The sequence below is a fragment of the Eptatretus burgeri genome, chromosome 9 (assembly GCF_056783735.1).
Source record: "Eptatretus burgeri isolate ZD-2024b chromosome 9, Ebu_testis_v1, whole genome shotgun sequence".
NCBI lineage: Eukaryota > Metazoa > Chordata > Myxini > Myxiniformes > Myxinidae > Eptatretus > Eptatretus burgeri.
In genome coordinates this window covers 31,823,281-31,850,740 of record NC_140969.1, presented here as the reverse complement: position 1 = coordinate 31,850,740, position 27,460 = coordinate 31,823,281, and the positions used below count along the sequence as shown (strand labels likewise).

The 27,460-nt window shown below is 49.0% G+C and overlaps 1 protein-coding gene and 1 long non-coding RNA gene across 14 annotated transcripts in view; one reads left to right on the top strand and one right to left on the bottom strand.

Annotated features, from left to right (window-relative positions):
• LOC147019847 (uncharacterized) overlaps nt 1-27,460 on the top strand; it is a 42,512-nt gene that overhangs the window by 8,970 nt on the left and 6,082 nt on the right. The gene's annotated exons all lie outside the window — the stretch shown is intronic.
• The window catches only part of LOC147019845 (uncharacterized), a 57,083-nt gene continuing 48,340 nt past the window's right edge, over nt 18,718-27,460 (bottom strand). For all 13 annotated transcript variants that reach the window (XR_015061531.1, XR_015061532.1, XR_015061535.1 and 10 more), the window contains one exon: nt 18,718-19,565. The gene's annotated coding sequence lies outside the window, so the exon portion shown is untranslated. The remainder of the gene's footprint in view (nt 19,566-27,460) is intronic.

Below are 27,460 nucleotides of genomic sequence, written 5' to 3'. Positions count from 1 at the left end.
CTGCTGGTGTCTTTTTTACTTTGGTTAAAACTGGTCTATCTTGTCTGTGGACTAAGTATCCACACATATCTTCTCCCTTACCTTATATGGGATTGTAAACAAGGGCAACCCGTGTTTTGCAGAGTGGGGAAGGTGTGAACACACCCAACATTTACTTTTGACAATAGTCTTGGCATACTGTAAAGATAGTGCCAAATAGGTGTTCAATGGACTAGCGGATACCCGTCTACAACAGGTATGGGGGACCGGACGGATCACAATACTCTGTTACGGTAGTTTCTTTGGATGTTTTTGTGCCACATTCAACAGCTCAGTTCATATTGGTGGCGTGTCTGGGTGCCCATGGTAGCATTTGAGACTGGTCGCTTTAGATTGTTGGACTTGACACATCGTGCCAGATGAGTAACACGAACGATTTGACATATTCATCGTTTCTATATTACCTCCATCAACAGATTAACATGGCAGGATAAAAGTCATAAATGCTGAGTTGAACGAACGTCCTGAACTCATGGACGTAGTTAAGTAAAGGACATCATCTGGGACCCGGCCATCAGTTTGCTGCCGAACGCTGCTGATTGTGACGCCATCGATTCCCTCTTTGAAAATTTTATCTATATTCGATTTTTGAATCCGCTATCATCTGTGTAAATACATGGAACACATAATGTGCAGATTTTGGAAGTATGAACAGAATATGTTCAGAGAAAAGTCTGTTAGAAGTTCCAAGCTTATGCCCATTATATTATGATGATTGGTCAACTCTTTGTGCAGGGTTATTTCTCATTTCTCTCTTATCAACCTGCGACTCCACAGGATGCAATTCCTCACTCTCTTTTTTTTTTCCATCATTGTGATTCCCACATCGCCAGTGGTCCCTTTACTGTCTTGCTCGTCCCCAATACTATAAATTACCCACACACAACCGAGTGCAAAAAGAGTTGTGGTCACGATGAGGCAGATGTTGCGCCTATTCCACCACCCCCCTCGTATCTGTTCCATCTTGGGGTGCTGTATCCACATTTTCTCCCATGTGTAGCTTGCAGTGTGTTGTGTGTATCCATGCTGTCTTACCTTCAACATTTACAGCGGTGTGTGTTACCAGAAGCACTTGGTATGGCCCTCTCCACCTTGGTAGTAAGCAGTTCTTCCTTGAAAAGCTCTTAATCAATAACTGTTTTCCTGGTTCAAATGGATATAGTTGACTTTGGGCTGACTCTGGGAGCGCCTTCTGGACCTGTGAATGAAATCCTTTCACCACCTTCGTTCGGGCTTTACAAAAGATCAACACTACCCCATCCATCTGTTGCAGTTGCATTTGGTTCACATCTACCGGGGCTGTAATTGGTACCCTCATTGGTTGTCCCATCAATATTTCGTGTGGGGACAATCCCGTCGTTCGATTTCCAGTTGACCTCATGGCCATCAATGCCAAGCGTAGGGCCTCCGGCTATTTTAGTCCCGTTTCATCGCAGATTTTTCCCAGTTTATTCTTTAATGTCCCATTCTGCCTTTCCACATCTGCTGATTGTGCGTGATAAGGGCAGGGAAACGATTATTTTATCTGCAACGCTTTACACATTTCCTTAGATATGTCCGCTGTGAAGGTCCCTCCCTGATCACTTGATATTCTGTATAGTATCCCATACCTACAGATGTATTCCTTCATCAATAATTTAATTACCGTGACAGCGTCCCCCTTTCTACATGGGTGGGCCTCCACCCATTTCGTAAATCTGTCCACTATCACTAGTATGTATCGGTAGTTATAGCACGGTGGCATGACGCCAAAATCTACCTGCAGGTGTATAAACGATCCCCATGGTGGGGGATGAGCCACCTGAGTCTGTTTGTGTCCTCTACCTATATTCTTCTTCTGACAAATGAGACACGGTTTGCAATAATTTTCCGCTATTGCCGCGAATCCAGGTGCAATCCAAGTTTGATTTATCTGACTCACCATGCCCCCTTTGCATGCATGTCCATTCTGATGCGACAAGTGTGCAAGCCATGACAATATGTCGTGGGGCGACAGGTTTGCCTTCCAGTGACTCCCATAATGCGGTATGGTCATTAAATCGACATCATCTCGTCTCCCACTTCTGGACTTCCTCCTAATCTGCTGCCTGTTGCATTTGACTCAGGTCATCTAGTGATGGTAGGGTCTGTTGGTTGGTCGCCATATTTTTGGCTGCCCCGTTGAATGCTGCATTTCCTTTACTGACATCGTCGGTACCTGTGGAATGTCCTTTGCACTTTATTATTGCATCCAGTAATTCTGCTATGAGGTGTCTGTTTTTCATGGGAGTACCATGAGATTTAATGAAATGTCGTTCTTTCCATAGTCAACTGGAATCGTGAGCCACACCCCATGCATACTGAGAATCGGTGTATATATATAGTAACCCTTTGGTCTGTCCCTATTTTGCAGGCTGCAATTAGGGTGCACAGTTCCCCTTGTTGTGCTCAATACGTATTTGTCAACTTTCCTGATTTGATGCATTCGTGGTCGGTGCATACTGTGTAACCTGCCAGCAAGGTTCCATTTTCCCCTCGTTGTGAAGACCCATCAACATACAAATATTTTGTAATGGCACATCTTTTATATCCTCCCGAGATGTGACAAACGCACGTATGCCTTCCACGCAATCATGTGGTTCCCCTTCACCCTCTATTGGCAAAAGTGATGCTGGATTCAGAATGGCACATTTCCCTACTCTGATGTTCAGTGCTGACAACAGAGTGAGTTCGTAAGTCAACATACGGGTCACTGACAAATGTTGTGAATTGGCTTTCAAAATCATGGAACTGACAATGTGGCACTCTTACCACTAGACTCTAGTGGTAAAATTGCACATATTGTGATGCAATACCCTCGAGTGACTAGAGCAGCGTTTCTCAACCTTTGATGGCCCATGGCCCCCCTACCGAGTCGCTTAACATTTGTGGTCCCATGCCCTTCAATAAAAGATGCAGATTTAGTTTTATGAAATTTATTTACTCAGTCTTAAAAGATAAATCAAAGTAAACATTTTTCTAAGCAATACAATCAATGAGACACTTGCTGTTGGGCTTGTCTGACGAGGCCTCTTATGTCCGGCTCCGTCTTGGACACGGCAAGGCGAATATCGTTCCCAACGTCAAGACGGTTTCTGGACTTCGTTTTAATTGTCGCAAGGTCAGAAAATCCAGATTCGCAAAGATATGTTGTGGCGAATTGAATGAGCATTACGGATGCCTTCTTGCTGAGTAGTGGATAAGTATCCTGAACAGACAACCAGAAGGTGGAGTGGTCTTCTTTGTTACTGAAGACCAGCTTCACTGCTTTTGAAACCTTCAACTCTGCCAGCTCCTCTGCTTCATCTTCAGTAGGTTCAATTTTGGCGTTAAACGGGTCTTTGTGCCACGGAACATCCAACGGTGCATCGTCGAAATACGATTTGAACTCAGCGGAGAGATTGTCGAGATGTCTAGTGATGCAATCTTTGATGCCGACGGGAAGCTCAATCCTCTGCGTCTGCAGGTGCTCGTCCAAGAAAGGAAACGAGGCAGTGGACCCGTCCTTGATTCGTGCCTGCCAGACTTCCATTCTTGCAGACAGTCCGGCAAGCTTTCTTGAACGTCACTGACTCGCATCACGGCCTTGCAAGGACTGGTTCATTTCGTTGAGTTGGCCGAATATATCGGCCAGGTAGGCGAGCATCATGACGAACTCTTCATTGTCGAAGTGGACATGGAGGTTGTTTTCGTTGTCTCGCAGGAAGATTTCCACCTCAACCCGGAGTTCATACAGCCGAGAGAGGCATTTCCCCCTCGATAGCCAACGGACTTTGGTGTGGAACAGAAGTCCAACATGTTCCGCTCCCATTTCGTTGGCCAGGAGTTGGAAGAGCCGATGATTTTTGGCCTTCGCACGAATGAAGTTAATCACTTTGACCGCGACGTCCATAACTTCCAGCAAACGAGGCAGAAGAGTCTTTGACGCAAGAGCGTATCGGTGTAGCGAACAGTGGGAGGACGTCACATGGGGCCATTCGTTCTTCACAAGCGTGACGAACCCTCCTCTGACGCCGACCATCGCTGGGGCACCATCAGTACAAATGTGCTTGAAATTCTGCCAACCGAGTCTATTAGCTTCAAAAAAGAGTCCACAATAGCTTTGATATCTGCCGCTGTCGTTGTGGTTGGTAGGGTATTGCAGAACAAGAACTCTTCCTTTCTCTCGTGGCGAGCGAAGGCGATCAACTGTCTCTCCAGGGCGTTGTCGGTAGACTCATCTAATTGAAGGCTAGCCAAGAGCGTGCTTTGTTTGATTTCGGAGCAAACTTGACGGCACACATCAGCGGCCATGTCATCAATCCTTCATCGGATCGTGTCATTAGAGAGCGAAACCTGCTGGATCTTCATTTTTGCCTCTGGTCCGATCATCAATTCCACCATTTTCTCTGTACATGGCTTGATAAGGTCCTCAGCAATAGTGTGCGGCTTCTTGCACTGCAATTTGGTATGCCACTTCATAGCTGGATTGAAGAGCAGGTTTTTCTTCTGGCCAGAATCCAAATTTGGGAAGTGTCGCTTCACGGTCATATCGTGATCGTTTCGCAGACAGAGCGTCGATATTATCTTCCTTCCTTCCGGGATGCATCTTGTCGCGATGGTTTGAAAGTTTGGAAGGACGTAGTGACGCATTTGACATCACGACCGGGCAGTGCAGACATTGCGCGCAGTCCACGCCATCTCGACTGACATTTGTGAATCCAAACTTGACATAGCTGTCATTCCATTTTCGAACCTTCGACATCTGAGAAAAAAATTGAAAAAAACAAAATTCTAACGTTTTTGTAAAGATTGGTTTACTATGAATGCTCTGTGGGCTCCGCCTTCTCTTTCAAAATCATGGTTAAACTCATCTACCCTTTTTACTTTGACACTATGACCGGAGACTCGTCACCTAAATTGTACATTACAAGCTTCTGCATTCTGAATCGCAGTTTTTCGGCATCCGCTCATGGCCCCCCCGGTCGAAGGCCGATGGCCCCCTTGGGGGGCCATGGGCCCCCGGTTGAGAAACGCTGGACTAGAGGGTATTGCCTCAAGATATGTGCAATTTTTTTGTACCACGAACACTGCCGCTGCCACTGCCCTGAAGCAGGGTGGTGACCCTCTCGCTACTGTGTCGAGTCGTGCATTAAAGTATCCAATGGGTCGTTGTTTATTCACATGCTGTTGTGTTAGCACCGCTTACAAATCAGTCCTTTTTGTGTACGTACAGTACAAAGGGTTTCTCGTCGTCAGGTAGGCCTTATGCTGGTGTCGTCACTAATTGTGTCTTCAGAGTTTCAAATGCTTGTGTTTACCCCTATCCACTCAATTGTTGTTGGTGCCGCTTCTAACATCGAGTCATACAAGGGTCGAGTGAACACCGCGTAATCTACGATCCACTGTCGGCAATTCCTAGGAACCGTCGCATTTCCTTCTTGTTCCAAGGTTTTGGCACGGCCCAAATGGCTGCGACCCTTTCCCCGTTGATCCTTCGATCTCCTGCCAAAAGAGTATGTCCGAGGTAGTCGACCTTGTCCTTCCATAGCTGTAGTTTGCTTTTGTTCACCTTGTGTTCTCTGCAAGCGCAGTAAGCAAGTGTCCTTACAGTGCTCTACAGTGTCCGAGCATACAAGCAAATCGTCTACGTAGTGTTAGTACGGATCCCTCACTAAGGTATATGTTGTCTAAATCTTTATGCATTGCTCTAGAAAACGGTGTCGGGCTGTCTGCGAATCCCTGTGGCAATACTATCCACGTATACTATATACCCTGAGAGGTGAATGCGAACAGGTTTTGCGAGTCTGGGTGGACTGGCACTGAGAAAAAGGCGAAGCATAAATCAATCACTGAATACACGGTTGTTGTTGCGGGGATAGATGACAGTAGAGTAACTGGATTAGGTACTACTGGGTGTATGTTTTTAATACATTGATTGACAGCCCTTAAGTCCTGTATGAATCTCCAAGTGTCCTTACCCGGTCCCTGTCTCTGTTATCATCTGAGCTCAAGCGTTTGGACATCGGGATTGCAGCTCTCTCTGAGGTTCGGAGACCGGATTGCGGCGAGATAATGGTGGGTGGTTACACCTACTATTGGTCTGGTCGCTCTGATGGTTACCATACCGAAGGAGTTGCTGTAGCTGTGTCCAATAAGCTGACCCCAATGATAATTGAGGTAACACTGGTCAACGAGCGTATTATGAGATTAAGGATTCGTCACTCCTTAGGTGTCATTTCCCTGGTCTTTGTTTATGCTCCGACTGAGGCGAGTGATCTCACCGTGAAGGATGCATTCTACGCCACACTCGAGTCTGTGGTTGATCAGTGCCCCAGACGAGATACACTTCTAGTCTTGGGGGATTTCAATGCATCGACTGGAACTGATAGGGATGGTTATGAGGTGTGTGTTGGTCCCCATGGGTCAGGAACTATGAACCAGAATAGCACTAAGTTCCTTGACTTTGCAAGAAGTCATGGACTTAGGGTGGCTGGTTCATGGTTTCAGCGTCCACAAGCTCATTGCTGGACTTGGTATTCCAACGCTGGCGGTGTGGCAAAGGAGATTGACCATGTCCTCATTGACGGTCGTTGGAGGATGATCCAGAACTGCAGGGTCTGCCGGAGTGCTCAGTTCCTCAATACTGACCACAGGCTTGTTGTAGCAACTCTAAAGCTGCACCTTAAATCTTGGAGAATGGTACCATCCCAGCCTAGGCTGGATGTTGCCAAGCTCAGGGAAGAGAGAGTAGCTGAGGAGTTTGCAAACAGGCTGAGTGGACACTTGGGGGGTCTGGGTGCTTTGGGTGTCCTGAAGAGTTGTGGAGCGCCTTCAAGACCACCGTCCTTGATGTTGCCGGTGGATGTCTTGGAACTCACCGCAGGGCAAAGAAGAATTTTGTCTCTCAAGGGACACTGGATACCATTGACCAGAGTCGCAGGGCCAGGCTGAATGGCAGAGCTGAGCTGTTCAGGGAGCTGAGGCGTAAAACTGTACGTGCACTGAGGGTGGACAAGGAGGCCTATGTGCGAGGAATCTGTGAGGGGGTAGAGCATCACCTGTGGACAGGTGATTCTCGTCCCGCTTACAGGGGAATTCGCGCATTACGTTCATCCAAGCCCATCCCTCGGAGCACTGCAGTTCGAGCAGAGAGTGGTAGGCTCTTGACAGAGGAGTCTGAAGTGAAGGCCCGCTGGGCCGGTTACTTTGAGCGGTTTTACCAGGCTGATCCCCCAGCTGTCGAGTTGGACGTCAAGGGTGTTACAATCCCTGTTGCTGACCCTCGAATCAACTGTGGTCCATCTTCGCTTGTGGAAACACGGGCTGCGGTGAACCAGTTGAAACGGGGCAAAGCTCCAGGGATCTGTGGCATCCATGCCGAACTTCTCAAGGCTGGTGGAAGTGCTGCACTTGTGTGGTTGCATGCAGTTTTGTGCTCTGCCTGGAACACAGGCATCATCCCAACTGACTGGAAGAGGGGCCTTGTTGTCCCTCTCTGGAAAGGGAAGGGTGATCGCCAAGACTGCAACAACTACCGAGGGGTGACGCTGCTCTCAGTGCCGGGCAAGGTCTTTGCTCGGATAATTATTGATAGGGTTCGCCACCATCTGCTTGAGCACCAGCGTCCAGAGCAGTCAGGCTTTGCATCAAAGAGGTCAACGATTGACCGTATCCTTGCCCTTCGTGTCCTCACCGAACGCAGACGAGAGTTTCGGCAGGGGCTGCTTGCAGCCTATGTTGATCTCTGTAAAGCGTTCGATTCAGTGAATCGGGATGTCCTCTGGAGGATTCTTGGTCTTCGTGGGGTGCCACCAAAACTGATCGATCTGATGTCTGAGCTCTACTCTGGTACTGAGAGTGCTGTGAAGTGTGGTGGTACCACCTCTGACTTATTTCCAGTTGTTACTGGAGTTCGTCAGGGGTGTGTACTTGCCCCCACACTTTTCAGCACTTGTATGGACTGGATTTTAGGGAGGATGTCAGAGAGATCTAGCTGCGGTGCATCATTTGGGAATGTCAAGATCTCGGACCTTGATTTCGCAGACGGTGCAGTCATCTTTGCGGAGACTTTAGACAGCCTTTTGGGGGCCCTCGAGGTGCTGAATGAGGAGTCGGAGCCGCTGGGATTACGGGTTTCTTGGGTCAAAACTAAGATCCAGGCTTTCGGTGACATCTTGGATGCTGCTGTCCTGTCTGTGTCTGTTTGTGGTGAGGAAGTTGAGGTCGTGGAGAGATTCACTTACCTTGGCAGTGATATTCATGTCTCTGCTGGCTGCGAGTCAGAGGTCAATAGACGTCTGGGTCGGGCCTGGGGAGTCATGGATTCACTGGATCATGGGGTGTGGCGCTGCCGGTACCTGTGCGGGAGGACGAAAGTCCGAGTCTTCAGGTCCTTGGTACTTCCAGTCTTGCTCTATGGGTGCGAGACTTGGACTCTGACCAAGGTTCTGAGACGGAGACTTAATTTCTTCGGTACCAGGTGTCTTCGGAGAATCCTTGGCTATCGCTGGTCGGATTTTGTGTCCAACGAGCGGTTGCTGAGAGAGACTCGGGTGAGATTTGTTACCTGCATAGTCCATGAGCGTCAGTTGCGGCTGTATGGACATGTGGCTCGTTTTCCTGACGCTGATCCTGCTCACCAGATTCTCTCAGCGAGGGAGTCTCATGAGTGGAGGAGGCCAGTGGGCTGACCACGTGCCTCATGGTTGCAGCAGGTTGACCATCATCTCAAGGAGATGGGGATGGGCCTGGCATCTGCCTGGGGGATGGCCAGACGGAGGCCCCTGGAGTACCGGCGGAAAGTGGACGCAGCGACGCGCTGTTCTGGCACATGCTCCCATACCTGACCTGACCTTTACAGGGAAAATCGGTGTATTACATGGGCTGGTCGTCTCCCTGATAATCCCATGCCCTAGGAGTGCATCCATTACCGGAGCTATTCCCTCAATTGCCTCCTTCCGCAAGGGGTATTATTTAATCTTCGGCGACTTACAGTGTGGGTCAATTTCGATCTTTACAGGTGCAGCATTAGCAATGCGGCCCACGTCATTAAGATGTTTCGTCCACAATTTCTCAGGCACTTGTCTGAGTATGTCTTCGTCGTTTTCTGTGAAAGTGATCGGGTACCCTTCCATTGGAGGTAATTCTTGTACACAACCTCCACTTCTTGGCCCATGGTCTGCTTCCATCAGTAACCCTTGTCCTGTACTTGCCACAGTACACCGCTCAGGTGATAGTCTCGCAAATGGCACTGGTCCATTTGTGACATGTCCTTCACCATTGGTCCCAGTACCTCTGGTGGTTCCCCCTTTCTGGTTGAAACAGATATGTGTGCGCAAGCTTTGTTGGAAATGTGTTAAATTCCGCTGGCTCTGAGTCAAATTTACACTGATGGTTACTCCTAGTTGGCCAAATCATACATCCCTCAATTTGAAATTTGTGTAAGCCCCTACGTTTTGGTTGGCCCATTCTTCAAATTTGTCATCCTCCCCCCCCCCCACCCATGTCCTCATAGTAGGCTGTACAATGGAGCAGTGAGTACGGTGCCTTGATTATCTTGTTCTGTTATAGCCATGTTTCAATCTCAAGTATCTGATAGATTTCTTCTAAAAACGGCATTATTTGGTTCAAGAACGTCTCATCCATTATCCTCCACCAATAAACCACCGGACCTGGAGAGGCAAGTAATTGCAACGTTTCTTCCACTGCGTCATTGGGTATGTCAAGATATACGCCCTCTTCGGTGCATTTCACTGTACATCCTAATCTACAAAGCAGGTCTCATCCTAAGTGGTTGTATGGAGTTGGTGGCTAAAAGAAAAGCATGTTTGGCCTCTAGCGTCCCACATTTGACATGAAATACTTTTGACAAATGCACCTTTTTGGGTTTCCCTGAGATTCCCACTATCAAAATCGTTTTGTTGGACCTTGGGGCATCCTTAAGGTCCCTTAGTGTAATCATCGAGCGAGTGGCCCTGGTATCGACCAGAAAATTTAAATTCTTCCCATTTCCCATGAGAATATTTTGGTTGCACGGAGGTTATGTGGTCAGTAGGGGTTCCCTTGCTCCCGCCCCATCATTGCGTATTTTCGTTTTTATCCCGCTCCAGCTCTCCGTACTCAGGCCGGGACTGACCTGCCTGTTGCTTCTGCCAAGCCCGAGTCTCCGGTCGTGTACGGGGTACATCTTGTGGGCAGTCTCGCATAAAATGTCTTTTTTTTTTCCACACCTATCGCATTCATCGCCAGCTACTCCCCATGAGGGACCAACTTCTTTTCCCCCTCTGCGATCTCACCCCAGTCCCCAGGGAGTTATTTGTTCTCTAAAAGGCCTCCTAGGTGGAGGGGCCCATTGTCGGGCTGTATAATAGTACTCCATTGAGGGATCCTCATCCCATTCCTTGTCATCTGATTCCACAGGTGGCGCTGTTCGATTTAGTTTGTCTGATTACTCTGATCGCCATCATGAGTTCTTTCTTTTTATTATTTCTATTATTACTATATTATTCTATTATTAAAGTGATCTCAACCACGGCCACGTGTGACAGCAGAATCGGATCAGAACGGGGCGGAGCCAGCTGGGGGTGAAGGTTCAAAGGTGAAAGGAGGCAGGGTGCTGATTTTTGGGCGATGAAGCCCAGAGCGACCCCTCCCCTTGGGGCTATAAAAAGGCACGTTTCAACGCCGAGAGCGTTGTTGGTCGGTGGAGGCAGTTGAGTTGGAGTCTGGAGAAGTCGCCAGCAAGCTATGTAACGGTCCAAGCGATCGGGCCCCGAGTCGGTCGAGCGACGCTGAGGAGTGAGCGGGCTCTAAAAGAGCATCAACTCGAAAAGAGCAAGGCCCGTTCGCTCCTCTGACGCATCGTTGGCCAGGCCCGATCGACCAGGCCGCGCTGCTTGGCCCTGGACCAACTAAGCCGCCATTACCACAGCTGCCGCGTTGACGACGAGACATACAGAGGGTTGCTGACCAAAAGACCCATCGAGTCGCCTCAAGGGCGACAAAGGTAACCTGCCCGGCCTCGCCAAGCTCCTTCGGTCATCCCAGCTCTGAGGAACATTAAAGGCTTACGAGCCCAGTTCTTTCTTACTTTCTGGGGTTTTTGCATGGAAGTCTGTGGCGCCTTGTCTACCAAGTAGAACTGATTAAGTGCATGTATGTAATAAATAGATATCGGCTGTCGGTTTTTACGCGTGTCTTGTCCCCTACACCCATTAATTGCATTGCTTACGTGTGCAAATAAATGTTCCCCATTTTTGAATGTCTCACCTGCTCGTTGCGTCCCTTCCTCCATTGACTGCCATAATGGCGTTCGGAATAATTAGCTGGCTGATTATAAGCCGATAAAACGTACATCTGGTCCGACGGGGCTTGGCGATATAAAACCGCTCGGTAATCACAAACGGAACGAGCTGCTAAAAGCGGCTCGTTTTCGTGCAGGCTCCGTTGAGGTATAAATCCCCGGCATTTCTGTCTGCGTGAATAATTAGGTGCATCGACAATTCGGTGATCGACCCTGTAGCGCGTGGACAGAAGAGTTGGCTGGTTTATGGTGTGGTTAAAAACACCCGTAGCTGGATTTCGGCGTTGATCCGAAAGCTGCGACGAGATTGCTCGTTCGGTGGGCGCGCGAGCCCGCAATTGAGCAAGGCAGGCGAAAATCCACAATATATATATATATATATATATATATATATATATATATATATATATATATATATATATATATATATATATATATATATATATATATATATATATATATATATATATATATATATATATATATATATATATATATATATATATATATATATATATATATATATATATATATATATATATATATATATATATATATATATATATATATATATATATATATATATATATATATATATATATATATATATATATATATATATATATATATATATATATATATATATATATATCTTCTTCTTTCAGCTGCTCCCATTAGGGGTCGCCACAGCGGATCAACCGTCTCCATTTCACTCTATCCTTCACATCTTCCATTGACACTCGAACCGCCCGCATGTCTGCCCTCACCGCATCCATGAACCTCTTCTTTGGCCTTCCTCTTCTCATCCTGCCTGGCGGCTCCATCCTCAGCATCCTTCTCCCGATATACTCCGCTTCCCTCCTGTGCACATGTCCAAACCATCTCAATCTCGCCTCTCACTTTGTTTCCAAACCGTCCTACTTGCGCTGTCCCTCCAATATACTCATTCCTTATCCTGTCCATCCTCATCACTCCCAACGAGAATCGCAGCATCTTTAACTCTGCCACCACCAGCTCCGCTTCCTGGCTTTTTGTCACCGCCACCGCCTCCAAACCATACAACATAGCTGGTCTCACTACCGTCTTATATACTTTCCCCTTAACTCTTGCAGCTACCCTTCTATCACAAATCATTCCTGCAACTCTTCTCCACCCACTCCATCCTGCCTGCACTCTCTCTTTCACTTCTCTCCCACACTCTCCGTTACTTTGGACAGTTGATCCCAAGTATTTCAACCCATCCACCTTCCCCACCTCAACTCCTTGCAACCGTACCATACCACCACCCTCCCTCTCATTTACGCACATGTACTCCGTCTTACTCCCACTGACTATCATTCCCCTTTTCTCCAGTGCGTACTCCGGCCTCTGTACAGACCATGATGTCATCCGCGAACATCATAGTCCATGGAGATTCCACACTGCCCTCATACATATCCTACACGATCCTCATACTTCTCCACCACTCCCGACTTCCTCATACAATGCCACAACTCCTCTCTTTGCACCCTATCATAAGCTTTCACGAAATCCACAAACACACAATGTAACTCCTTCTGGCCTTCCCTATACTTCTCCATCAACATTCTCAAAGCAAACATCGCATCGGTGGTGCTCTTTCCTGGAATAAACTCGTATTGCTGCTCACAAATCATCACCTCTCCTCTCAACCTAGCTTCCACAACTCTTTCCCACAACTTCATGGTGCAGCTTAACAACTTAATTTAATTTTGGTGTGTTGTGGCTTCCCGCCCGTCGGCTTCTAGCCAATGGCGGCCGCTCTCGCCCACCGAACGGACAAACTCGTCGCAGCTTTCGGATCAATGCCGAAATCCAGCTACGGGTGTATCTTTAATCACACCACAGCCTTGTCAATACTCTACCCACGCGCTACAGGGTCCGATCACCGAATGGTCGATTTACCTAATTAATTGCACGGGCAGACAACCGAGAGACTGTACCTCAACGGGACCTGCTTGGAAACAAGCCGCGAAGCAGCTCGCTCCGTTTGCGATTTGCCGAGCGGTGTATATCGCCAATCCCCGCCAGAACCGATTCTTTTATCGGCTATTAAAAAGCCAGCTATATTCCGATCTCAATTATGGCAGTTCAATGAGGGAAAGGACGCAACGAACGGATGAACATTTAAACAACGACATTTATTTCACACCCGTAAGCAGTCATGCAGTCATGTATGCAACCAATGCACTTATGGGACAAAACGCAAGCAAGAAAAAGAACTACAACCGTCTATTTATTATGTACACACATGCACTTAACAGTTCTACTTAACGGGCTTGGCGCCACATCATACATGCAAAGAAAACCCCAGAAAGAAAAGGGCAAGAACTGAGCCTCGTGGGCCTTTAATAGTTCACGGAGCTGTGAAGACCGAAAAAGCTCCAAGAGACCGCGCTGGTTACCTGCCGCCTTCGTGGCGACTTGCTGGGCGCTCCTCGACGTCCCGTCCACACGGCAGCTGGCACGGCCCAGGCCTCGTCGTGCCGCCCGGTCCATCGGGCAGAGTCAACAATGCCTCAGAGGAACGAACGGGCCTTTGCTCTTTCAGAGTTGATGCTTTCTTAAGAGCCCATTCGTTCCTCAGCGTCGTTTGGACTGTCCCGGGGCCCGATCACCTCGGACCATTATGCCGCTGGTTGGCGACTCCTCTCCAGCCTCTGGTTACCTGCCGCCTTCGTGGCGACTCGCTGGGCGCTCCTCGACATCCCGTCCACACGGCAGCTGGCGTGACCGGGGCGTGGCCCAGGCCTCGTCTTGCGGCCCGGTTGATCGGGCCTAGTCGACAATGCCTCAGCGGAACGAACGGGCCTTTGCTCCTTCAGAGTTGATGCTCTAAGAGCCCGTCCGTTCCTCAGCGTCGTTTGGACTGTCCTGGGGCCCGATCACCTCAGACCATTATGCCGCTGGTTGGCGACTCCTCTCCAGCCTCTGGTTACCTGCCGCCTTCGTGGCGACTCGCTGGGCCCTCCTCGACATCCCGTCCACACGGCAGCTGGCGTGACCGCGGCGTGGCCCAGGCCTCGTCTTACGGCCCGGTCGATCGGGCCTAGTCGACAACGCCTCAGAGGAACGAACGGGCCTTTGCTCCTTCAGAGTTGATGCTCTAAGAGCCCGTCCGTTCCTCAACGTCATTTGGACTTTCTCGGGGCCCGATCACCTCGGACCGTTATGCCGCTGGTTGGCGACTCCTCTCTGGCCTCTCTCCAGCGACCCACAGTTCGGCACGGCAGGCTGCGCTCCAGGCTCCCGTCTCCTCCGCTCTCTCCAGCTCCTCACCGACTGCAGACTCCAGGCTGACCCAGCTCCCAACGCGACTCCACACAACTGCACGCGTAGCATCTCTGCGCGCCTTTATATGGGATCCGTGAGGGGAGGTTTTGATCTCCGATCTCTCACCTCTGACCCCCAGCGAGCTCCGCCCCTTTTTATATTTTGATCCGAATTGTCCCAAAGCTCGGAGAGAGCGGACGTGGGTGAAATCATCGATCCTTGCCCCAACGAAGGAGTCCCCGCATCTAGTGGCAGAGATGTTGTTCGTGGGGAATTCGCCGTGGCTGGCGCAAAGATGGCAGTGCAATGAAGGTGAGGCGTTGCTTGTTGTGGCATAGGTGGTGAGGGGATGTCGTTGTGGAGATGGTTGAGAGCGATGTTGGTGGTGGAGGTGGTTGTTGTGAAGCGGTTGGTGGTGTTTGAGAGGCGGTTGTTCCAAAATAAAGATGGCAAAGGAAAAACGGCTAACTGAAGATTCACAGCCTTGCACACGTATAATTGCCCGTTAAACATCGGTGGGGAAATCTATCTGAACACACTTCGACATAACTGATCTAAGGACCTATATGGTGCTCTGTGAATTTCCACAATCGTAACAATATATATATTGTTGTCGATTTCTGCCGGCTCAGCGTGCGCACGACCCTTTTTCGCCCAATCCAGGCCGCACGTCCACCGAACGCGACAATTTAGTCGTAGCTTCCGGACAAACGCTGAAACCCAGCTACGGGTGTTTTTAATACACCATAAACCAGCCACCAATTCTGTCCACGCGCTACAGGGTCAAATCGCTGAATTATCGATATACCTAACTATTCGCGCGGACAGAAATGCCAGGAGTTTATACCTCGAAGGGGCCTGCACGAAAACGAGCCGCTTAAGCGGCTCGTTTTGTATGCGAATACCGTGTGGTTTTAATTCGCCAGATCCCGTCAGACCAGATGTACGTTTTATCGGCTTGATAATCAGCCAGATAATTTCCCAAACGCATCATGGCAGTCGATGGAGAAAGTGATCCAATGAGCGGGTTGACATTCAAACAATATGGGGATTTATTTTCACCCAGCACATAAGCAGTCAATGAATAGGGATAGGGGATAGGGGACAAGACAAGCAAAAGCCTGCAGCTGATGTCTGTTATGCAATGTACATACAGGCACTTAACCAGTTCTACTTAAGGACAAGGCGCCACAGACTTTCATGCAAAACCAAAGAAAGAAAGAACGGGGATCATGAGCCTTTAATGTAGAGGGCCGGGATGACCGGAACAGGCCCTGAAAGACCGGGCCGGCTACCTGGCCACCCTCGTGGTGACTCCATGGGCTTTTGTTCGGCATCTATGCCTGGACCCCCCCCGAGCTCCGACTGGCTCCCTTGGTCGTCCGGCCTTCACTGCGGCCTGGCTTCGCCGACGACGCGCTGGAGGAGTGAACGGGTCTCGACCCCGGCTTCCTGGTTGCGCCGGCGAACCTTCCAGCGAACCAACTGCCTGCACTCCAACACTCCGAACTCAGCTCCCACCTCCGAACGGGGCGTCTCTCCACTCCCAACGACTCCGAACTCCCCACACCAACTGCCCTTTTCAGCCAGTGAATGTGGCTTTTTATCGCCCCAAGGGGAGGGACCGCCGTAGGCTTTTTCACCCGAAATCAGCACCCTCCCCCTTTTCACCTTTGAACCTTTACCCAGGCTGGATCTGCCCCTCCCACCTCCGGCGCGCGGGGGTGGGAAATCCCAGGAGTCATCGGGCTCGTATCCTTTCTTGGTTGTAATGACCGTTGGTGTATTGGTGTTTGTGGAGATGGCGTGGTTGTTGAGATGTCATGTTTGCAGTGTGGTTGGCACTGTGGTGGGGATGGCATGGTTGTTGAGGTGCTGTTGTGGTGGTGGAGGTGGCATGGTTGTAGTCGTGTCGTTGAAGGGATGCTGTTTGTTTGAAATAAAGGATAGAAAAGAATAACGGCCAACTCAAAAATTCACAGCCCGGCACACAAACGAGACCCATTATACTTCGGTGGGGAAATCTAACCTGAAACGTGCACTTTCTGAAATAACTGACCTCTGGGGAACCTGACTGGTGTGCTGTGAATTTCCACAACCATAACACTATATACATATATATAGTTGCGAATTCGCGCCCGCCGGCGTGCGAACGGCCACGTAACTCGAATCGCGGCACATCGCCCACCCGACGGACAATTCTGTCATGACCCTCTCGGAACAACGCCGGGAGCTAGTCACGGGTGGGGGTTTAACCTTACCACGATCGTGCCAATTGCCCACCCGTGCAGGATAGGGTTGCTCGCCAAATTCGATCGACCTAAGTACCTGCGCGAATGGTCGACCTGGCAATCGTACCACGCCACAGGCTGACTCCGGATACGAACCGCTTAAGCGGTCCATTCCGTGCTACAGTGATAACCGAGCGGTGTTATTGTCGGCCTTGACGGTTCCGATTAATTACCGGGATGTTGCACCCACTACGAACCCCTTACGTGAAGCAGGATGGAGAGTCAATAGAGAAAAGACGAAGCGAAACGGGCACAGTTCAACAAGCAAGCATTTTATTCCGCGACACACGGAAAGCACGTATATACATACAGAATGCACAAAAAGCAAAGGTAATACAACCGACTAACGCATAGACACGGCAACACTTACACAGTTTTACTTCAGACGCCAACACGCATTTACACAAAAGCAAAAGAAAGGAGGCAGACAGGCCTGTAGGCCAAATATGCGTGGGACCTAGAGGAGCGGCCAGGTCCGCGAGACCGGGGAGGTCTTACCCGCGTCCTCATGACTCGTTGGCGGGCACGCCACAAAGTGTCCGCCGCTGTGCCCCGACTCCGTGCCCCTTGGCGGGTTTCGTTGGCACCACGTTTTGGGTGGGGGAGGAACGGGGCCCCCCTTTGCACTATCTCAGTGTGGGGGAAGGGGAAATTGTTGATGCCCTGGGGGAGGGGAGTGGCTGGCTTGCTTGGGTCCCGCGAAGAGACGAGCGATCCCCCACACCGCAGCCTCGTCGCCGACTGCAGTCTTCCTTGCCTTTGACCCGAGCTCCCCTGCCCCGACCAGTCACCCACAGCTCCACCGTGCGGACTCGACTAAACTCCACCAACGCAACGCTCCTTGTCTCCAAAAGCAACTCCTTGACGACACTCTCCTAGTTCCACACTCTCCTCCTCCCTTCTCAGTTCCACACTCTATCAGTCGCCTTCCGCTCGCACCTTTATAGCTCTCAGGAGGCGCCGATATGCAAATTCCCAGATCAGAACGCGATTGGAGGCGGGGCCACACCCCCCCCCCCGGTCAGCCATTGGTCGGGCAAAAATGGGCGTGAATCTCCCCTGATCCTAAAATTTGCATATACGGACTTCACATACAAGTGCTTGGAGGCGGGGCTAAGCCGCCTCTCGTTCGCCCATTGGACGGAGGGGAAGTGGGCGTGAAGCGTTCCTGATCCGCCGATAGACGCGTTCAGCCTCCATGGCCAAATGGCTCTGGGAACACGACGTTTGGTGTTGACTGGTGGTGTTTGGGAATGGCCGTAGAAGCGATGAAGTTGTGAAGGTAAAGGCGAAGGTGGTGGTGTTTGCGAATGGTTGTAGAAGCAATGATGTGGTGGAGGTGGCGTCGTAGTGTGGTTGGTGCTGTGGTGGGGATGGCGTGGTTGTTGAGATGCTGTTTGTTTGAAATAAAAGATAGAACAGAAAAATGGCTTACTCAAAGCGTCGCAGCCTGGATAGATCACATAAATTCCCTCTATACAACGGGTTTGGGCTAACTACACATGTACCTATGGAGATCTCACCTGAGGGCCCCTTATGGTGTAATGCGAATTTCCACAGCCATAACAATACATACACATACAATTTTGTGTGGGGAAATGACGTAAAAAAAAATCAAGCAATTTATACAAGATATAGTGTTGCATGTAAATTAACTTTATTGCCAGGACATCGAGGATGTCTTCACTTTGAAAATAGGTAATGTTTAAAATTTGTTTCCCTGATGGACTTGGAAAAAAATTCTGGAAGCATGAAATTGGGGAGTGGGGGGGGGAAGAAACACCACCAACAGAATTCACATGTCCAAATTTTATTGAAAAATAAGCAAACAGATAATGCCACAAAGGAATCCTCATCTACTATAATGTTCAATTTAAAGTCAATTGGCCAAGCCGGTCAAGTTACCACCTGGAAACCAAAATGTTGACAGACATCAATCAATGACAACATGCGAGCATTTTCCACCATTTGCAAGATAAATATCGTATACATACAGGGAGTTCCAGATTAGCTTTCATCGATGAAACAGTCGAATTGATCCCAGTTTCAACTTCATGAATCTGTTTATCAGACGACCTCACGGCTGAAAGGTGGCAAAAAACCCTACATTATCTTGCCTCAGCCACGTGTAGATCAATTGCTCCCATTAATTGCATCTTGACCTGATGTTCCAAACCATCCTGCCGAGAATCACAAATATCAAAGAAAATAGTTTGAATGTCTTGATAATGCGAGTGGCCATCTTACAAAGTGCAACAAGGTGCCAGATTCGGATTTTTCTATCCTTGTTTATTTTGAAGACTACACCACAAAAGAGGAATTTTCATAAGTCAAATTATGGCTGCTCTGAACAGCGATAACGTTTACTTGACAAAGCTTCCTCAGACACTCAATCAGCATGAATTCATTTCAGATAACTTTGAAATGCGAGACCGTGATGCGTAAGAGGAAACCGTCTCTACAGCATCTGTTAAGATTTTCGTCGTCAGCTCATCTTTCAGATTTTCTTGAAGACTATCCTGGAGATGTTTGCTTCACCTGATATTCTTACAAACATGGTCTGGCTCAGAAATGCTCAGTCCTTTCTCTTTTCCACAAGGTTTGAAGAACCACTCATCCAGTATTGAACTGCAAAACTTGAACTGCAAAAAAAGAAGAAAAACAATAATTATTTGAATGGCTTCATTAAAAACAGCAACACAAAACATGGGTTCAGACACCTCGTTTATGGTGTTAGGATGTTTCCTAATGAAGATATGCAAAATAATCATTTTTTGTTTATGGCAATGCAAAATAATGGACTTTTAGGAAAATGCTCAATGGTGAAAAGGTGGCATCACTCAATTTCGTTATATCCAAGCTTTGACGATATGAAAGGTGGGAAATAAAAGTTTAATGGATGGCACATCCAGACTATAATATTGTTACGGCTGTGGAAATTTGCAGAGCACCATAAAGGTCCTCAGATCAGTTATGCCGATAAGTTTGTGTTCAGATAGATTTCCCCACCGTTGTTTAATGGGAATTATTCGTGTAACAGGGCTGTGAATCTTCAGTTAGCCGTTTTTCTTTTCTGTCGTTATTTTGGACCAACCACAACGCCAACCACCAGCCACCCTCTCCACAACCACCTCTACCACCAACATCGCTCTCATCAACCACCTCCAACGCCAACCACCAACCACATCCACCACGCCAACCACCTCCACCACACCAACCACAGTCTCCACTATACCAACCACCAACCACCCTCTCCAAAACCACCTTCACAACAACGACATCTCCTCACCATCTCCTAATCCACATCTCCCCCGATAAATCAACACGAACAACGTCACCTCACCTTCATCTCCGAAGCGATGCCATCTTAGCGCCAGCCACGGCGAGTCCGCATCGAATGGCATCGCTGCAGTCAGACGGGGGGGGGGGGGGGTCCGCTCTCCGCGCGGGTCGGTGATCTCGCGCACGTCCGCTCTGTGCAAGCTTCGTCCGAGATTCGGATCAAGAGAGCGAGAAGGGTGGAGCTCGTGGGGGTCAGAGTTGAGAGTGCAGCGATCAGATCTCGTCTCGGGCCGTTTAAAAGGGCGAGCGGAACGCCAGTCTTGGGTCAGTCGGTGGAGTGTCTGTCGGGGTCTGGAGCGCCTGGAGCCTGAAGCCTGCAGTCGGGGAGAAGCTGAGGAGAGCGGAGGAGACGCGAGGTGGGAGCACGGCCAAGCCTGCTGTGCCGCACGGAGCTGCGTGTTCGTGTGCGAGCTCGCCAACCAGCACCGAACGGTCTGAGGTGATCGGGCTTCGGAACAGTCCGAGCATCGCTGAGGGACGGATGGGTTCTTAAAGAGCATCAACTCAGAAAGAGCAAAGACCCGTTCGTTCCTCTCAGGCGTTGCCGGCTGGGGCCCGAATCACCAAGCCGCGGTTACGCTAGCTGCAGTGGGGACGGAACGTCGCGGGTTGCCCCAGCGAGGAAGGTAACCTGGCGCGGCCTCTTGGAGCTCCTTCGGTCCTCAAAGCTCCATGACATAAAGACCCCGAGAGGTCCAGTCGACCCCCTTGTCTTTGAGGGGGGTTTTTTTTTCCTTGCTTTTCTTTGTATGAAGTTGTGGTGCCGAGTCATTCAAGTAGAATTGTACAAGTAACTGTACATAAGACGGTCGTAGCGCTTTGTCTTGCTCGCGTCTTGTCCCTGCCCCCATCCATTGCATAACTGCATGCGTGTTTTGCATTCATCGCTTTTGTTGGCTGTATACGTGCCTGCTTGAATGTGTGTGAATAAATGTGATTCTTTAAAAGTTGACCTGTTCGTCGCGTCATTTTCCCCAATTGAACTACCATCTTGCCCTCGGAATATAGTGGGCTTTTAAATAGCAGATAATAGAATCGGGTCCAGCGAGGCCTCGTGATAATACCCCGCTCGGTTATCCCAAAACGGAGCGAGTTGCTTAAGCGGCTCGTGTCCAAGCAGGCCTCGCTGAGGTACAATCTCTCGGCAATCTACCCACGCGAATAATTAGGTAAATCGATTATTTGGCGATCGGACCCTGTAGCACGGGTTGAGTGCAGACAAGGTTGTGGTGTGCTTGGAGCACACCGTGACTGGTTTTCGGCGTTGTTCAAGAAAGTCGCGACTGAATTGTCCATCCGGTGGGCGTACAGCTAAAAGCGGCTGTCCGCACGCCGGCGGGCGAGAATTCGTAACAATATGCTAACCGACAGATTTCACTGCATACATAATACAAATTAATGGCAAGCCATTGTTTTGCACATTTAAGTTTCTTTAAAAATAAAAATATTTAAGAAAACGACTTATTTTTCTAGGATTGCAATACCACCGCTATTTAATCAAGCTCCAGCTAAGGCCAAACAAAAAAAGGAGTTTGTTTGTTTCCGGTTTCCTACCGACCCATTGCTTTTATATGCAACCCTATGATTTTTGTTGACTATTTGGACTCGGGCGCCGCCATTTTGAATCCCACGTGTTACGTCAGTGAGTTTCAAAATGGCGGTGCCCGAGTCAAACGCGCACGAGGACTGCTTTGTAGATCGGTCTTTTCACGGTTAGTTTCATCTATTGTGGTGATTGTTCCTGGTCGGAGGTTCTGTCCATTCGTCCCTGTCGGGCGGACGACACATGCAGGCGCGAGGCACGAGCCTATTGGACCACGCCGGAGGGACTCGGAGTTACGGTCGCCAAGGGCTTGAAGACGCGCTAAGCGAAGTCGCGACTTCCATTTCTTTTGGGTTCTGTGTAAACGTGTGTGTGTGTGTGTGTGTGTGTGTGTGTGTGTGTGTGTGTGTGTGTGTGTGTGTGTGTGTGGCGCCAGTCTGGTGAGGTAGAACTGTTATAAGTGTTGCCGTGTGAATTGCATTATTCGGTTGTAGATCTGCGTGTGTCTCTTCGCTTGCTTTTATTGTGTTTCTTGCTTGACTAATAGACGTGCCTTCCGTGCTGCCGTGTGGCGCGGAATAAATGTGCTGGTCCAATTGTTCCCCGTTTCGCTGCGTCCTTTCCTTTGTTTGAATCTCCATCTTGCATCACATAAGGGATTGGTAGTGGGTTTAAAACACCCGGTAACTAATCTGAACCGTCAAGGTCGACGATAACTCCGCTCGGTTATCCCTGTAGCACGGAACGAGCCGCTTAAGCGCTTTGTGTCTGGAGTCGACCTGTGGCGTGGTACAACTCCTCGGTACGCTATCCGCACGGGTACTTAGGTAAATAGACCATTCGGTGATCAGACCCTATTTCACGCGGGTAGAATGCGGACCGAGTTGTGGTGGGGTTAAACCCCCACCCGTGACTAGCTCCCAGCGTTGTTCCGAGAGGGTCACGACTGAATTGCACGTTTGGTGGGCGAAGCGGCCACTATTGGCTACACGCGGTCGTTCACACGCCGGCGGGGCGCCAATTCCTAACAATACACACAGTGGGGAGAACAAGTATTTGATACACTGCCGATTTTGCAGGGTTTCCCACTTACAAAGCACGGAGAGGTCAAATTTTTATCATAGGTACACTTCAACTGTGAAAGATGGAATCTAAAACAAAAATCCTGAAAATCACATTGTATGATTTTTAAATAATTAATTTGCATTTTATTGCATGAAATAAGTATTTGATAAATCAGAACAGAACTTAATATTTGGTACAGAAACCTGTTTGCAATTACAGAGATCAGACGTTTCCTGTAGTTGTAAACCAGGTTTGCACAGACTGCAGCAGGGATTTTGGCCCACTCCTCCATTCAGATCTTCTCCAGATCCTTCAGGTTTCAGGGCTGTCGCTGGGCAACACAGACTTTCAGCTCCCTCCAAAGATTTTCTATTGGGTTCAGGTCTGGAGACTGGCTCGGCCACTCCAGGACCTTGAGATGCTTCTTACGGAGCCACGCCTTAGTTGCCCTGGCTGTGTTTCGTGTCATTCTCATTCTGGAAGACCCAGCCACGCCCCATCTTCTATGCTCTTGTTGAGGGAAGGAGGTTGTTGACAAAGATCTCACGATACATGGCCCCATCCATCCTCCCCTCAATACGGTGCAGTCGTCCTGTCCCCTTTGCAGAAAAGCATCCCCAAAGAATGATGTTTCCACCTCCAAGCTTCACGGTTGGGATGGTGTTCTTGGGGTTGTACTCATCCTTCTTCTTCCTCCAAACACGGCGAGTGGAGTTTAAACCAAAAAGCTATATTTTGGTCTCATCAGACCACATGACCTTCTCCCATTCCTCCTCTGGATCATCCAGATGGTCATTGGCAAATTTCAGACAGGCCTGGACATGCACTGGCTTGAGCAGAGGGACCTTGCGTGCGCTGCAGGATTTTAATCCATGACTGCGTAGTGTGTTACTTATGGTTTTCTTTGATACTGTGGTCCCAGCTCTCTTCAGGTCATTGACCAGGTCCTGCCATGTAGTTACACTGATCCCTCACCTTTCTCATTATCATTGAGGCTCCACAAGGTGAGATCCTGCATGGAGCCCCAGACTGAGGGAGATTGACTGTTATCTTGAACTTCTTACATTTTCTAATAATTGTGCCAACAGTTGTTGCCTTCTCACCAAGCTGCTTGCCTCTTGTCCTGTAGCCCATCCTAGCCTTGTGCAAGTCTATAATTTTGTCCCTGATACCCTTAGACAGACAGCTCCCTGGTCTTGCCCATTGTGGAGAGGTTGGAGTCTGATTGAGTGTGGACAGCTATCTTTTATGCAGATAACAAGTTCAAACAGATGCAGTTAATACAGGTAATGAGTGGAGAATGGGAGGGTTTCTTTAAGACAAAACTAACAGGTCTGTGAGAGCCAGAATTCTTACTGTTTGGTAGGTGATCAAATACTTATTTCATGCAATAAAATGCAAATTAATTATTTAAAAATCATACAATGATTTTCAGGATTTTTGTTTTACATTCCGTCTTTCACAGTTGAAATGAACGTATGATAAAAATTACAGACCTCTACGTGCTTTGTAAGTGGGAAAACCTGCAAAATCGGCAGTATCAAATTCTTGTTCTCCCCACTGCATATTATATATATATATATATATATATATATATATATATATATATATATATATATATATATATATATATATATATATATATATATATATATATATATATATATATATATCTACGAGGTGTGTTCAAAAAGTATCCAACCTTAATTTTTCGTGCGTAAACAAATGAAGCGAGGGAGGCGTGGTTTGGTGCACGTATTTAGGTGATCCTAATCCGTATGAGTGATATTTTCCCGCCTGCAGAAGCTGTCAGTCACCGACAGACCGCTGATGAGTGAGGAAGTGTGAGTGAGCGCCGTTGGATTTTTGTTTTTGACAAAATGACGGAAAAACTTGAACAACGCTACTGCATAAAATTTTGTGTAAAGCTTGGCGATTCCCAAGTGGAAACGATCCGCAAGATTCAACAGGCCTTCGGGAACGAAGCAATGGGCACCACACAGATAAGAGTGGTAAAACCGCTTCAACGATGGTCGCACATCAGTGGAAAGTGAAGCACGTTCCGGTGGGCCCTCAACATCCCGAAATGAGATAGTCATTGACCAAGTGAGGACCCTGTTGATGCAGGATCGTCGAATCATGATCAGAGAACTTGCGGGCATCAGCATTGCATCCGTTAATTCCATTGTGACTGAGGATTTGGGCTTAAGAAGAATCTCGGCGAAGTTCGTGCCAAAGCTGCTAACGATCGAGCAGAAGCAACTCCTTTTGGAGATCGCACAGGACATGCTGGAGACTGAACAGCGATCCCAACTTCAAGACAGTGATCTGTCATTTTGTCAAAAACGAAAATCCGACGGCACTCACTTACACTTCCTCACTCATCGGCGGTCTGTCAGCGACTGACAGCTTCTGCAGGTGGGAAAATATTCACACATACGAATTAGGATCGCCTACATACATGCACCAAACCACGCCTCCCGACCTTCATTTGTTTACGCACAAAAATTTAAGTTTGGATACTTTTTGAACACACCTCATGTGTGTGTGTGTATATATATATATATATATATATATATATATAGTTACGGCTGTGGAAATTCGCAAACCACAATCCAGGTCCCGTAGGTGAGGTATCTCTTAAGTCCCTGTGTAGTTAGCCCCAAACCCATTGTTTCGAGGGAATTAATACGATTCATTCGGGCTGCGACGCTTTGAGTCAGTCGTTTTTCTTTTTCTATCTTTTATGTCAAACAAAAACCAAGAAGGGGCTCAGTGGCTTTTCGCACCATTCTTCTCCGCGCTTGGTGTGAGGGAGGAGAAGCGGGGTGGGGGCAGCTGGCGCCCGATTGGTGGATGCGTGGTGTGACGCGGCCAGGGAGGAGGAACGCCCCTCTTCGAGACCTTTCTCGAAGGGGGGTGGAGCAAAGAACGGGGCGGAGCAACAGGGCAGAGCTCTGGGATATAAAAGTCGGAGACGGGCAGAGCGGTTTTGTGGGTGCTCTTGCTTCGTGGTTGCTCTTGCTCTCTTCCCATCTTCCGGCTCGCTCGTCCTCTTCTCTTGCTGGTGGCCGCTGGCCTGGTCTGCTGTGGTGCGGTTCCAAGACCCCGCTGGCGGGAAGGAGCATCCACCATTCCCCTCTCCCGACTTCGGGCATCCACGATTCCCCCCCACCCTCTATCCGCGCTGGGATAGCGCCGAACACTCCGTTCGTGGCGTCGAGCGGCCAACACGTGCAGGCGCGAGGCACACAGGAGAGGACTCGCCTACCACGCCAGGGCATGGAGTCGCAGCCAGGCGGGACCACGTCGACGGACGTAGGAGAGGGACTCGACGGCCCAAAAGGGAAGTCACCATTTATTTTCGGGGTTTTTTTGTATGGAACTTGTGGCGCCGTGTCTTGTCAAGTAGAACTGTATAAGTGTTGCCGTGTGTCGGTCTTAGTCGGTTGTAGCTCTGCGTCGTCGTTGCCTTTATTGTTTTCTTCTTGCATTTGCTTTGTGCATTCTGATTCTGTTTGGCTGTATATGTGTGCTTTGTGTGAATAAAGTGCTTGTTGAGGCTAAATAAAGTGCTAAATAAAGGAACTGTTGAGGCAGACGATAACACCACTCTGTTATCCCGATAGCACGGAACGGGCCGCTTAGCGGCTCGTGTCCGGGGTCGACCTGCGGCGAGGTGCGATCGCCCGGTTTACCATCCGCGTGGGTACTTAGGTGGGTCGAGTTTGGCGAACAACCCTATCCCACGCGGGTGGCCTATTGGCACGATCGTGGTGAGGCCGAAAGGCCCACCCGTGACTAGCTCCCGGCGTTAGTCCAAGAGGGTCACGACAGAATTGTCTGTGCGGTGGGCGACGTGCCGCGATTCGAGTCACGTGGCCGTCCGCACGCCGGCGGGCGCGAATTCGCAACACTGGTGTCCGGGAGTGGGATTCGAATCCCTCCCGCCTCCAAGCTAAATTCACGGGGATTGGTTCAGGGGTGAGAGGAGCGACCCCCGATTCCCTCCAAATTACGAGCGATTTAAAATTAACCCCTTACGAGAAATAAGATGGTGTCTCAAGGCGAGCAGGAGCCGGGGGTATTAGAAATGGATTTAGAATGTGTTGAATCCATGGCCCAGGATGGAGACCCCGAGCAGGAAATGTTGGTTGTGCAGGAACAAGAACCCCCCAACTGAACCCAGAGCCCGAAATGGGCGCAGCGGCAGAGGCCGCGGCGTATGACACCTCCCCTCCCCCTCTCCGCCAAAACCCCCCAATCCTTGTCGAACCGAGTGCACTCGACCGGATTCTGAAGGCAATAACAGCGAATGCACAACAAATGAACGAAATGAATAAAAAAATGGATGGAAATACACAACAAATGAACGAAATGGATAAGAAGATGGAAACGAGCACGAATGAAATAAAAACAAATGTGTGCAGGATGAATAATCAAATGAATGCAAATTTACAACAGGTGAAGAACGGAATGAAGGAAGAAATGAAAGAAATGCGGGGTGAGATGCAGCAAATGGGCCGAAGCCTGCAGGTGGCCATGAAGGCAATAACAGGGGAGTGCGTAATGGCGACGCCACGTGTG